The 12,853-nt window shown below is 46.8% G+C and overlaps 1 long non-coding RNA gene and 1 pseudogene across 2 annotated transcripts in view; one reads left to right on the plus strand and one right to left on the minus strand.

Moving 5' to 3' along the window:
- Window positions 1-12,853, minus strand: part of LOC148005993 (uncharacterized) — a 1,435,680-nt gene that overhangs the window by 737,057 nt on the left and 685,770 nt on the right. The window lies entirely within an intron of this gene.
- On the plus strand, window positions 9,324-10,193 carry Rps20-ps2 (ribosomal protein S20, pseudogene 2; annotated as a pseudogene). Its single transcript, XR_015621072.1, has one exon. The product of XR_015621072.1 is annotated as a ribosomal protein S20, pseudogene 2, transcript variant X2 (transcript).

Consider the following 12,853-nt stretch of genomic DNA (forward strand, 5'->3'; position numbering starts at 1 on the left):
GATCACTAGAATGAGGAAACGGGAAGTCTTGTGGGACCTGAGCTGGAAGGTCCTTGAAGCAAGGTTAGATAGAGGACGTTGAAACGTGAAAGAAAACCTCAGAGAAGATGCAAGCCAGACTCGGAACAATTGTGCTGAGAAGACATTTGGGAAGGTCACCATGCCCAGAAATTCCTTGGTCAGGCAGTGAGAGAAGGCTAGGGGACTAGACTTAGACAAGGAGGCTTGTCAAGGTGTTCAGGATTGCAAGCAGGAGATCAACACCTCTTCCTCTGACCAGTGATCAGGAGAATATGGATTCCAGAGCTAAGTAGACCTGGGTTAGAAATCTATCGCTAACATCTCACAGGACTTTGGTCATGTTGGATAATTTCTCAAAGTTTCCTTATCTACAAAAACAGGATTTCCCTCACTCCAAGGCTAAGGATCAATATCTAGGGTCTCGCACAGGCACTTAACTACTTGTCACCTGTAACCCAGATTGCTGTGGTTGAGACACTATAAGTGTCCAATCAATTGTAGCTGTAACTGTTGTCTTATTTTCATTACACAATGTCAGCGTTACTTCCCAGAAGGTGTTGCATGACGTCTTTGGAGACATGGAGTGGGCATAGACTGCGTTGACTTGGGTCAAAGGCAGCCAAGTCAAGGAGCAGCTCTGATAATGGCCCAGAACATGCTATGACTCCTTTTGGGGAGTTTTGGATAGCATTAATACCTGGTTCCCTCCTCCCTAGGGATTGAACTCAGAGCACTGTGGATGTTAGATAAATACTCAGCCATCGATTTGCTTTCTAGCCCCAGGTCCTTTCTTCTCCCATACCCCAGAGACCTCAGCTTCATCTGCCTTCATTGCTAGACTTGAACCTCTGTGGAAAGGAAGGGGACTGCCTTAGGGAGGGCGTGTCCTAGTTACAGCCCAGCCTTACAGTTTTCTTGAATTTAACCCTGCTTCCTAGTGAGGGTGATAGTGAATGATAAAATGGAAGAGGAAATACCCCTAGTACTAAATCCTAGATTGTGCTCATTTTCGTTTTTCAGGCAGATACAGCTGAGGAATGGAAACCTAGCAAATGGATAAGGCTGTAACACGTGAACCTGGTTATGTAGGACTGGACTGAAGTGGCTGACACAACCAAGAGGGTCACAGAAAGACTGTAGCCTCAATGCCAGGACATTGTAGGACCATGTAGGAAGGCCCTGGTTTTGGTGGATTCTGAGACCTGAAAATACTGCTGTGAATACTGGGATGATGGTTTTGTTTTGTTTGTTTGTTTGTTTTTTTTAAAGATTTATTTACTTTATATAAGTACATTGTAACTGTCTTCAGACACACCAGAAGAGAGCATCAGATTCCATTACAGATGGTTGTGAGCCACCATGTTGTTGCTGGGATTTGAACTCAGGACCTGTGGAAGAGCAGTCAGTGCCCTTAACCACTGAGCCATCTCTCCATCCCTCATACCTTGAGTTTTATACTCAGGGCTCTATAATCTATACCCTCCAAGCCTTTGCTTTCAAGGTCTCCAAGTACAGAAAAGTGAGTATAAATAAGGCCACTGGCCCTTGGCACCCCACGTGCTTAGGAAGGAGACTGCAAGAATTAGGAAGATTAAGTGGATATGGTGGGTTTGGCTGGAAATGTGGTGTCCTGAAAAATTGTCGTATTTGACACAGGTTAACAGTTTGGGTTTTCAAGGAACAGTGAAGGTAGATGTGGCTGTGGATGTTGGTCCTCTGTGGTGTACAAAACACCACCCACTTAGGGCTCTGGGGAACCTCCAAAAGATGTCATCTTAATGACGATTACCCTCCTGCTGGGGCTACTTGTGTTGGGGTCAGCAAGAGTGAAGCGGAACGGAGGACGCCACCGGAAAGCAAGCTGTCGGGCAAGGAAGCAAGGTCGTGGGACTACGGGAGCTTCCTGCCTTGTAAATCCGCTAGGTCAGGTGAGGTAGGGGAGAGCTTGGGCTGTGGAGAGCGGAGTCTAAGTCATAGAACAGCGCCTAGCCTGCAGGTCTCGACACTAAACCTGGCGGACAGCAGTAGCTCGCTCGGCTTGCTAGATCTTCCGGGTCCTCTGCTCAGGGACACACAGCCTCGAACAGCCGGGTCCGGCGGCGCGCCCCGGGCCCACCCAGCAGCAGGCTACTCTGATGACCTCCCGAGTCTTCTCAGTGCTCTTTTACCTTTCCCTTCCGCCGGAAGCGGCTCCGCAGTTTTGGATCCGCCCCCTTTCCCCTCGCTTGACTGCCGCGGGTTGGCCCTGGAAAACCTCAGGGAAGGTGACCTTAATTTTTTTTTTCAAGTTGTGCATATACACAGACCATACGTATTTACTAACGAATTAAAGCAACAATGACAAAATGTACAAATCTCATGTAGCCCAGACTGGTCTCTAATCCGTTTGTAACTGAGATCGCTGTTACTGAAGATCCTCCTACCTCCAGAGTGCTGGGATTATATGTGTGCACCGCATTTGGTTTATGAAATGCTGGGAATGGAACATGGAACCTAAGACTGGATGCGTGCTAGGCAAGCATGCCACAAGCTGGGCTTACATCCCCAGCCCCAACTGACTGGGTTTTTGTTGTTTTGTTTCTCGAGACAGGGTTTCTTTGTGTAGCCCCGCTGTCCTGGAACTGGCTCTGTAACCAGGCTGGCCTTGAAATCAGAGATCCACCTGCTTCTGTCTCCTGAGTGCTGGGATTAAGGGCGTGGGCCACCACCGCCCAGCCCAATTTAACTTTTCTTTTCTTAAGGTTTATTTATTTTATATAGAGTACACTGTAGCTGTCTTCATGCACACCAGAAGAGGGTGTCAGATCCCATTACAGATGGTTGTGAGCCACCGTGTGGTTGCTGGGAATTGAACTCAGGACCTCTGGAAGAGCAGTCAGTACTCATATCTGCTGAGCCATCTCTCCAGCCCCCCAATTTAACTTTTAAAAGTGTATAGTTAGATGGGAGTAAGAATATTAAAGCCAGGAGAGAAACATCCCTGACTTCTTCACTTTTGGAACAGGCCCCAAGTGAAAGGAGCCAGGCAGGAGGGAGGGGAGAAAAGAAAGCAGGCTTTACCTTGGTATAGCTCCAAGGCTCCCTAGCATACTAGAAGCCCTGGATTAATACCCCAAACAACAAAACTAAAATAGAGAGTCAAATACTGTACAATTCCACTTACATGAGGTCTATTCTGAAGTTGTTACCATCATAGATACAGATGAATGGTGGCGGAGGAGGAGAAATATGGAGTTGGGATCTTAGGAGTACAGTTTCAGTTGTGTGGTGGTAGCCACACGCTTGAACAATATCCTGTGTTTATTGTTTCTTTGAAACAGGGTCTAACTCTGTAGCCCAGACTGACCTCAACTTCCTGTCAGTCTTCCTAGCTCAGCCTTCCAACACTAGGATCACGGGTGCCAGGCACGAAATACGGCTCCACATGTATGTGCCGGCACCTGTGTGTCACAGACAGGTGGGAAGTGGAAGACAACGTCCAGAAATTCTGGTTGACCACTGTGTGTTCTGGGCTGCAGCTCAGGTTTGGTGGCAAGGGCCCTTACCTGCTGAGCTCTCTTGCTGATCCAGCGGTCATTTTAAAACTACACATGCCGGGGCTGGGGATTTAGCTCAGTGGTAGAGTGCTTACCTAGGAAGCTCAAGGCCCTGGGTTCGGTCCCCAGCTCTGAAAAAAAGAACCAAAAAAAAAAAAAAAAAAAAAAAAAACTACACATGCCAGCTAGACCAGTTGACACAAGCCTGCAACCCCAGCTGCTCGAGAGGCTAATTCAGACCTTCAGAGCGTATTTAAGGACAGTTGGGCACTTGGCTAGCATGTATGCGGACCCAGATTCTATCTCCAGTACCACATCAAATAATAAAGAGCACTTATGTGTACTGGTAGGTAAGTACTTTTAATAGCTTGGGTAAATTTACTCAAATTGTCTGCGATGTGCTAATGCGACTTTCCCCCGACACTCCGCCTTATAAAGCTCCAACATCATTAGTGGATTTTATGTTGTTCAGTACTCGATTTTCAGCCCTTACCACCATGGAAGGGTTTGATAGAGTTGACCATCCGCTCCTTCCTGTCTCCGTCCCAGTTTCCACGATGCCATGCCCACTTCCCCACTGGCCCTGTTGCATCTCCACTGCCAGCTTTTGTGCGTCCTCTTTACAGAGGCAGAGTCTCTATAGCCTCGGTTGGTCTTGAGCTCACATACTGAGAATGACCCTGAACTCCAGATCCTCCTGCCTCTACCACCCAAGTGCTGAGGCGTCCCTCGTGCTTAACCTGTTTGCCTGTTCTTATATCCTAGCTGTTTTCCGCCCTCCCGCAGAGTCTCTCTTGCTAACAGTATTGAACCGCTTTTTTGCTCTTCCGGCATGGATGTCTCACAGGTCCCTCAAATCCACCAAACCCAATGCCATACTCTTATCTTCCTGGCAGCTGCCCAAGCCAGAGACCTGCATGTGACAGATCCCCTCCTAACAGCCCAGTCCTCACCTCGAGGTACCCCCTGGTCCTCCCGGTCCTGTTTCTGCAGTGCCTCAGAAGTCATGAGATCTTTCCTCTCCATCTCCACTGGTTTGCATAACTGAAGCAGTACAATAACCTCTTAATTGCCTTCTTGGACTAAGTTTGCTCTTGAATAAGAACTGAGAGACAAAGTCTAGTTTCCTGCTCTGCTTGAAATTCCTCAGTAAGTTCTGACTGCTCTTAGGCTCAGGGTAGAACTATTTCTGGTCACAAATTAGGCCCTGATGACCTCACCTGCCCCCCCCCCCAAATCCATTTCCCACTTCTGTCATTATGGAAATGAATGAGCTCCTCCAGCCTTTAAATTAAATGTATTTACTTTGTGTATGCAGTGTGTATAGACTTTAGGTCTGTTCTTAGCGTGTTGCATGTATGGAGGTCAGAGGACTATCTTGGGGAGCTGGTTCTCTCCTTTCATCATGTGGATCCTGGGGAATCAAACTCAGATCCTCAGGCTTGGCAGCAGGCCCCCAACCTGCTGAGCCCACTCGCTGGCCTACACCTGTTTGGTGTTTGTTTGTTTGTTTGTTTGTTTGTTTGTTTTAGTAGAGGTGGGAGAAATAAAGGAGGCCGGTCATGGGCTTGTGGAGGGAAGGGGGCAGATGGGGAGAGAAGGGTTAGGGAAGAGGGCAAGAGCGGAGAAGAGTAAGGGCAAGAGAGAGCAAGAGCAGTATTTGTTATTAATATCCTCATCCCCCATGATGTAATTAGATCCTGGGAGATTTTTGCGCTCACCACCCGGAGCTCTTGTCTTTGTTGCCTGAATGTTTTCCCTTTGACCTGGTAAACATTTTCTCAATCAGTAGATCTCAGCATAAATCCCAGTTTCCAGAAATGTCTTCTCAGGTCCTTGGGACTTCTGCCTAGTGTCTAGCATAAGAGCTGGTGTGTGTCAAGAGCTCAGTGAATATTTATGAATGAACCAACCAAATAAAGCCCTTAAGGGCCAAATAGGTCTTTCCAAAGCTGCAGTTTTTCATATGACCTCTAGGTGTCACCATTGGCCTCATTTTAACCAGCTCTTGCCCTGGTTTCCAGGAGAGGGGTGGGTCTGGTCTACCCACTCGGCAAGCTGGGAGGAGTGATGGAGAAAGGAAACTGAATGCTAAACCTAAGACAGAGCCTGGCTGTGTCACAATGACTACTCTCATACAGGATAGCTGGAAACTCAGGAGAGTGACTGGGAACTCACATGCACCAATGTCCCAGCTTTTCAAATTGCTCAGATTACAGGCATGGGCCACCAAGCCAAGCAAAGGTCCATGCCTCTAATCTCTGCCCTGGGTAGGCAGAGGCAGGTGGATCTCTGTGAGTTTGAGGCCAATCTGGTCTACATAATGAGTTATGGCTAGCCAGGGCTACATAACTAAACCCTGCCTCGAAACAAACTGAGACAATCCCAGAAAAATTGAGATTATGTTTATGTCACAGTTCTAACAGTCATCCAGAGTTTGAGTTCATTAAATCACCACAACAAGGGCAAGGCCAAACTCCTCTTCCTCTCAGATATACTGTACAATTTATCTATTCATTCAAAAGTTGTATTTTATTTATTTATTGTTGTTGTTGTTGTTGTTGTTGTTGGTGGTGGTGGTGGTGGTGTGTGTGTAGGTTGGAGGACAGCCTTTGGGAGTCAGGTCTCTCCTTCCACCACTGGGGATTGAACTCAGGCCATCGGCCTTGCACGGTAAGCACTTTCACCCACTGAGCCATCTCAATGGCTTCTGTTAAGTTGAGTTTGGCTACAATTCAGTATTAAACAAGAACTGGTCGTCTACAGATTGAGTGCTGAGTTGGATGGACAGTGGTCACATAGTAGTCGGACAGCTACATATCCACTCCCTGGGACATATCAGAAGCCACATTTTGTATCTTCTCATGATAAAAAACAAAATTCAAACACCTTTCAAACATTTTTAATTACTTAATTGAAATAGGATATCTCCTTGTAGTCCTGGCTATCCTGAAACTTACTGTATAGACCAGGCTGGTCTTGAACTCATAGAGTTCCATCTTCCTCCGCCTCCACTAGAGTTAAGGGTGTGTGCCACGAGGCCTAGCATGGCCCTGACTTCCTCTGAGGATACACTACGCTGTGGAAGTGTAAGCCAAATAACCCTTTTCTCCCAGAATGCTTATAGTCTTGCTATTTCATCACAACAATAGAAACCTGAAGACAATGACCTTGAGAAAGTCATTTAACCCCCAAAAATTAACTTCCTCAACTGACAGGGATAATATGTTTATGTCGCAGGTTTATTCTGAGGTCTAAGTTGGCTGAGCTATGTGTTTAATGCCACAGACATTTACTGAGCAGTTACTGCATGTGCAATCAGGCCTAAGTTGTGTCGTATGCACAGCGTGAGCTCCCGTGGCCCTGTGTAGTATGTGCTCTCATTGTCTGAGCTCTAAGAGGGAAAGGCTGGGGCTTTAGTAACTTGCCCGCAGTCTCAGAGCTGTCGAATGGTGGGCTGGGGTTTGAGGCCCGGGCAGTAGGCTCCAGTTAGTTCCCAAGCACTGTCTACTAAGCCAGGACACCATATGGAGCAGGCTGAATAATGAATAGTTATTATGCTCATTGTAATTTAGCCTTAAGTGCTTTTTATATCCACGGTGCTAAGTGTTAATTATTAGTGTATTTGGATGCAACATTTATCCTTTTTGTTCCTATTTTTTCTTCCACAGCCATGGCAACAAAGGGCCCTGTACTCTCTATAGAGGAGTACCCTGCCTTTGTCCGATCCAGCCCGGTGCTCCGTCTCTGCAAACAACAAAAGATGTGGCCACCCGGCTGGCTTCCCCACCCCCACCCAGAGCGCTAAGCAAGACTGAGGCAGGTACAGATGAGCAGACCAGGAGCAGGGCTCACAAGTGAGGTCATGCTTAATAAACTTGATTAATTTCTTTGAGCAGCAGCCATGCAAGAGGACAAGGGTGAAACAAGAGACAGTAATTCATCCTGATTCCGAGGCGCGAGAATACGGCTACGACCGCAGAGATTTCCTGAAGATGTGAGTCTGGTGGGGCTCAGCCTTGGAAGCAGCAGGACAATTCAGTAACAGTGTTTGCTCATGATGCCTTAGTGAAAAGGTGACCCGTCCTGGGGACAGAACATGGACTCTCTAAGTCTCCTGCTTGGATCCCTTGAAAGGCATCCTCAGCATTTCAGGCTGGTAACAGTAAGACAACCTTAGCCGTAACACTGTGTATAGAGTGCTTTAAGAGAGTCTAAGGGGTTGGGGATTTAGCTCAGTGGTTGAGCCCTTGCCTAGGAAGCGCAAGGCCCTGGGTTCGGTCCCCAGCTCCGAAAAAAAGAACCAAAAAAAAAAAAAAAGAGTCTAAGAAAACTGGACATGGTGGCTCACCCCTTTAATCCCAGCACTTGGGGAGGCAGAGGTAGGTGGAGCTCTGTGAGTTCAAGGCCAGCCTGGTCTACAGAGGGAGTTCCAGGACAGGGACAGCCAGGGCTACATCAAAAATCCTGAGAGAGAAAAGTGTGTGTGTGTGTGGGGAGGAGTTACTTATATACAACAGGGATTCCAACACCTAGGCCCCCCTGGCAGGCTCGCCCCACTCTCAGTTGTCTGTATCATACCTGAGTTTAGTGGAATGTCTCTTCCAGCAGGCAGGAGGCCTCTCCATGCAGGAACCACAACTGACCCAATCTTCCAGTGGAGTTGGAGTAAGAAACCGTAGGCTCCTCAGTGCCCCTTGCTTTGAGCATGCTCAGGGCCCTGCACTTTAGCTCCTATGCCCACACTGTGGAGGAAGACCCCCTAGAGGGGACTCCTAGTTGTGTCCTTACCTTCTCTTCTAGCCCCACTGGTCAGTACGAGTCTCTCATAGTCTTCCCATTCTTCTTGCAGATATTGGTGTAGGAGTGAGGCTGTGCTGTGGTCTTTCTCGGTGAGATTCCTAGGATTGTCTTAGACACATTCAGTCGCTTTAACAGAATGTCATAGACTGGACAGCGTAAACGCTGTTCTTCCAGTTGAGCCTGAGATCAAGGTGCTGTCATCTACTTGATAGGATTTCATATGGCAGAAAGGGGCCAGAGAGCCGCCTGGGCTGTTTTGTAAAAGCGCTAATCCCTTCGATGAAAGTTTTACCCTTCACCTGCCACCTCCTCAAAGGCCCCATCTCTTGACCTTTTTACCTTGGTGGTTAGGATTTTACTTTGGTGGCTAGATTTCATCGACAGCAAAGATGACATCATGGAGAACTAGGAATCTTGTCCTTAACGGCACCCGGTCTTCTAACCCTGGAGGCCATGTTAATGCTAGGTCTCCTCAGGAAAGGTCAATCATGGTCATTACCTGAGCCATTTGGATCACAATTTTCATGACTGTGTAGAAAGCATCCTTGCTGATAAGACCAGGGTAGCTTTGTGATTTTTTGTGGGCCCCTTCCTAAATTAAAAGTTTCTTTGGTGGTGTGAAGGACCGGTCCTCATACACACACCAGGTGGGCCCTGTACCACTGAGGTAGAGCCTCATTCCCCAAATTTAAAATATTTTATGATATTATTAACTATTTCCTGTGTGTGTGTGTGTGGTGTGTGTGCGTGTGTTCCCACACGTGTGCCTGCATGCTGGCTTGCATGCTGCTGCGCGCATGTTACTGCAAGAGGACAACTTGCAGGAGCCACCTTTTCAACCATCTGGGCTCCAGGAACCCAGCAGGCGATCAGTCTTTGTGGTAAGCGCCTCTATCTGCCGAACCACCTCCCCAGCTCTCAAGTTATATTTGTAACCAAATGGGCATAAGGTTAAAAATATTCCCTTTCCGAGACCTGTGGTGCGTGCTGTGGAGCCTTGTCAAGTCTGCTCTGTCCTGACTCACCGCTGTTCGCTCCTGCTGAGGAACAAGTCGGTCAGGAAGCTACGCCTCAGCCATGACATTTAAAGATACTGGGAAGACTCCCGTGGAGCGGGAAGTGGCGATTCACCGGATTCGAATCACGCTCACCAGCCGCAACGTGAAGTCGCTGGAAAAGGTTTGTGCGGACTTGATCAGAGGCGCAAAGGAGAAGAATCTGAAAGTGAAAGGACCAGTGCGCATGCCTACCAAGACACTGAGAATCACTACCAGAAAAACCCCTTGCGGTGAAGGCTCCAAGACGTGGGATCGTTTCCAGATGAGAATCCACAAGCGACTCATTGACTTACACAGTCCTTCAGAGATTGTTAAGCAGATTACTTCCATCAGTATTGAGCCTGGAGTGGAGGTTGAAGTCACCATTGCAGATGCCTAAGTCAACTGTTTAAATAAATTGACTTAATTGTTAAAAAAAAATATTATAAGTACGGCACTATTGGCTTAAGGGATAGCTCTTCTTCAAGCATACTGAAGTGTTTTTGTGAGTCCTGAGTGCTGGAGGCACTAAGACATCCCTGATAGGCTGCCTGTGGGGACGACTCCCAAATGAGACGTTCATCTTCTTTTGCTTTGCTTGGCTTGTTTATCTGGAACGTGGTCTCGCAGAACCCGAACTGGTCTCAAACTCACAAGCTGAGGATGATCTTGAACTCTTGGTTCGGCTAAGGGTTATTTTTCTCTACCCTGTCACTGGAATGCCAGGTTCCTTCCAGCCTCATTGAAGACAGAGAGGATTTTCCTCAGTCTTGACCTGATAAAAGGCAACATCTGTGATTCAGTGTTGTGTCTTAGAACAACACACACACACACACACACACATACACACACATACACACATACACATACACACACACATACAAACACACAAACACACACACAAACACACACATACACACATACACACACACAAACACACACATACATACACACACACAAAGACACACATACATACACACACACACACACACACACACACACACACACACACACACACGAGCAGGTGTCCAAAAAGTCTTTGTTAGGTAAATGAATGAGTGAACAGATCTGTCTGCTCATTATACCCATTAAGATGTTAAGTGTTACTCCAGTTGCTTAAGTAGCCATGAGTTAACTAACTATGGGAGGAGGGAAAGTCTGGACTGTGTAGCATCAGTTCAGTAAGTACAGGGAGCTAATGTGCTATTATTCTACCCGGAACGCAGCCAGAAAGGTTTAGAACTTCACCCCAGACTTCCGTGCTGCTAGCGTTCTGAGCGGGACTTGGTTCCCTTTAAGCGAATGCAATCACACTGGGCCTGAAAACTGAGTTAAGCAGGAAGACGTGGAAGGGAAGCCTGTGAAGGTTATCTTGCTGCTCCAGGTGGCTAGAAGGTGATGCATTCTAGACCTGGACATGCAGGAAATGATGTCTTCATTTGATGTGACAAAGGCACGTGGTTCCAGAGCTCCAGGGTTCTGTGTAGCCCATTCATCTGGTATTCTCTCACTCTAGTTACTTGTCTTCGAAGCCCAGCTATGTGTTGTGTTGTGGAGAGCACTTCTGGAAGACTAACTTCCGGATGGTCTTCAGCACATCTCAGGACTCTCGTCTCATACCTTCCCATAAGCCCTTTCTGTGCAAGGCGGTAAGTTGTTTTATCTGCTACTGACTCCTAACCAAAGAATCTGGAAGTTACTACACAACCATCACTGCGTGCATCATTATACAGATGTAACAATACTTATGCAGCCTCACATACTTGATTGTCAGAGCCAGTTCCAAGCAGAAATATACACTCCTGCAACAATTTATACATAATCGGGTTTTTTATTTCCAAATTCTGGGCCTGGAGAGATTGCTCTCCAGGTTAAGAGTATTGATTGCTCCTCCAAAGGACCTAGATTCAATTCCCACATGATAGCTAACAACTGTCTGTAACTCCCAAGGGAATATGGCGCCTTTTTCACTTCTGTGGGCACTGCATGCCTGTGGTACTCAGACACATGTAAGCCAGAACGCTTACACACATAAGTAAAAGTAAAAAAAAAAAAAATCACCAGGTAATGGCAACACATGCAGCCATCCCAGCACTTGAGAGGCAGAGGCAGGTGGATCTCTATGAGTTCGAGGCCAGTCTAGTCTACAGAGTGAGTTCCAGGACAACCAAGGCTACATGGAGAAATCCTACCTTGAAAAACCAAATTATTTCCATTGGCAATACTTAAAACAGTAGTTCTCAGTCTCCAAAAATATTTACATTATGATTCATAACAGTAGCAAAAGACAGTTATGAAGTAGCAACAAAAATAATTTTATTGTTGTGGTGTCACCACAACCTGAGGAACTGGGTTAAAAGATTGTAGCATTAAGAAAGTTGAGAAGCATTGCTGTAATAGACAGACAGATGGACCAAGACAGGAACATTCCTAGACTAAATTCTAGAAGTCTGAGGAAGGACTACAAAAAGCCCATCCTGGCTCTGACAAGTTGCGTACACTGGAGAAGGCCAGTCATGTTGTTTTGTATGTAGAGGACATCTCTAGAGCACAATAGTTTGTGTAACAGAACGTGATGTCCTCTGGTGCAGCCATCTTGGATCAGCCACTGCCTTATCTCATGAGAACCAGGCAGTGTTGCTCCTGCCAACTTGTAGATTGTGGGTGGAGGGAGATAGATCCTGAGAACTCTAGAGATAAGTTAGTGTACGCATTGTAAGGATGACGTATAGTGGTGTCTAGGGCTGAGGAAATGGTTCCGTTTGTGAATTGCTTGCTATGGAAGCATGAGGACTTGCCCGAGCTGGAGCCTCAGAATCTACACCAGAATCTGGGTAAGTCATACCCACAATCCCAATGCTGGGGAGGCAGAAACCAGTTTCCCTGGTGCTTATTGCTACCAGCATAGGCATTCAGTGGGAGGTCTTGTGTCAAAAAATATGGCGGAGGTCTGGAGATATGGCTCAGAGGTTAAGAGCATTTGCTGTTCTTACAGAGGGCCTGGCTTTGCTTCCCAGCATCTACATGACAGCTTACAACTGTCCATGATTCCAACTGTAAGGGATCCAGCTCCTTTATGAATTCTTCCAGCATCAGGCATCTACACTACATAGGCAAAACCCTCATACATAAATAATAAAGATAGGGGGCTGGGGATTTAGCTCAGTGGTAGAGCGCTTACCTAGGAAGCGCAAGGCCCTGGGTTCGGTCCCCAGCTCCGGAAAAAAAAAAAAAAAAGAACCAAAATAATAAAGATAGAATCTTTAAAAACGGGGTGAAATTGATAAAAGACACTGGGCACAACTTCTGTTGTATGTGTGCATACACACACAAACACACACACATGTACACATGAACATGTTTTTTCTTTTTTTTTTTCTTTTCTACCACTGAGCTAAATCCCCAACCCCCACACATGGACATGTGTACACACACACACACACACACCACACACAC

This window comes from Rattus norvegicus, chromosome 5 (genome assembly GCF_021556685.1).
Source record: "Rattus norvegicus strain SHRSP/BbbUtx chromosome 5, alternate assembly SHRSP_T2T, whole genome shotgun sequence".
In the NCBI taxonomy this organism is placed as follows: Eukaryota; Metazoa; Chordata; class Mammalia; order Rodentia; family Muridae; genus Rattus; species Rattus norvegicus.